Source organism: Lipotes vexillifer, unplaced genomic scaffold (genome assembly GCF_000442215.2).
Source record: "Lipotes vexillifer unplaced genomic scaffold, Lipotes_vexillifer_v1.1 scaffold1264, whole genome shotgun sequence".
NCBI classification, from domain to species: domain Eukaryota; kingdom Metazoa; phylum Chordata; class Mammalia; order Artiodactyla; family Lipotidae; genus Lipotes; species Lipotes vexillifer.
In genome coordinates, this window is record NW_006785778.1 from 312,140 (window position 1) to 314,001 (window position 1,862).

Sequence of the window (1,862 nt, forward strand, 5' to 3'; positions counted from 1 at the left end):
TCTTTCCCTTTCTGGGCTTCCGTTTCCTTCTCTGAAAATGACATCATTGGCTGTAATTGTTTCCAAAAGCCCTCCCTCTTGCTCTAAATACAAAACAAAGCTAAAACGAAGCAAACCATAAAACTGATTTTAGAAATATTCACAAATACAACCAAATTTACTTCTACCGACTTTTTCAGAATTGTGAATGGGTCCATTATGTGTATGTGTGATTTTAAAACTTGAAACCTAATTTTAGGGCTGAAAATCCCTGAGCTTTGGAAAGGGAGGTTGCTATTTGTCTGCTCTCTTACTGAGAAGCATTTGCTGGCACTCAGATTTGCTGATAGGAGGTTCTGGCCAAGGATCTAATTTCTGTTTTCTGGCAACAAGGCGTCAACAAAGAAAACAGTCTTTGGCTCCTTGCAGCCCACGCTTCCTGGATGCTCTGGGCGCTCTGGGAGAGGCTAGGACTCCAGCACTGACTGCCATTCAGCCCCACAGACAGTGAGCAGAGACCTCAATAGATGGGCATTGGGGTAGATTCCCATCTTGTTTCCTTGCTGAAAACACAGAGTCGTTATTCTTGTTTGGCAGGCTACCCATGTCCGGTTCTACCTGGGACATCACGTATACTCTCAAGCATTTATGTTTTAATCTGCCCCACATCAAACCATACACAATTTCATTCAAATATTAAGGAGTGTCATCAGACGATTTTTAAAAGATCAAGCTCAGAAATTTCAATCTATGTGATGTCTAGTCCCTTGTGTAGAAGGATGGGAAAGCTCATTAGAATTTTTGTAGTTTTTAGAGCTCAAGGAGGTCATAGAAATCACAATTCAATTCTGTCTTTCTGTCTGGAAGGAAAAGGAGGCTCAGAGGTAGTGAAAATGATTGTGTGGTTCCAGAATTTAAGCAGGAAGAGCCAGGGCTGCTGAATTGAGTTATCCAAGAATCCAGGCACAGGGCAGCATCCACTAGAGGAAGGGGTGCTTTTTTCTATTTGGCCCCAAAATGCTACTTGCTCATCAATCCACAGACCTGCAGGACTGTGTCACAAGGGGTGCTGTTTTCTAATTCACTTAAAAGTACTGTATGTGCTTGAGGCAGCCTAGGCTAAGAAGCCCAATATTTATGACTCCAAGTCTAGGACTCTTCATCGATATCACTTGGAGAACAGCCACTTGTCTTGATGACTATCCCTCGTGTAAAAAGCCTGCAGTTTATTTATTTATTTATTTATTTATTTATTTATTTATTTATTTATTTATGCAGAGTTGGGTCTTCGTTTCTGTGCGAGGGCTTTCTCTAGTTGCGGCGAGCGGGGGCCACTCTTCATCATGGTGCACGAGCCTCTCATTATCGCAGCCTCTCTTGTTGCGGAGCACAGGCTCCAGACGCGCAGGCTCAGTAGCTGTGGCTCACGGGCCCAGTTGCTCCGTGGCATGTGGGATCCTCCCAGACCAGGGCTCGAACCTGTGTCCCCTGCATTGGCAGGCAGATTCTCAACCACTGTGCCACCAGGGAAGTCCAAAGCAGTTTTACAGAGTTTTTTTTCACCCGTATTGTTGTATTGGATGTTTATGACACAGAACAGGTTCTCACACTAGGAACCCCAGGAGCTGTTCCAGGCCCAGATTATGATGCCCATTTTGCAGATGAGGAAACGGAGAGCAGTGAAGAGAAGTCAGAGCCTGTGGTCCCTGGGCTTGGAGTGTCCATGTCTGAGGCAGAAGCAGTCTTTTGAACAGGAGGGAAGAAATAAAGTGCCAGCTTGTTTGCTCCCAGGTATATGTAATATAAAATGGCACATTCATGTAAAGAACAGAGTTAGGTTTTTATAAAATCTAAACTTTTTCTCCTTCTCTGTTTTCCTGCTG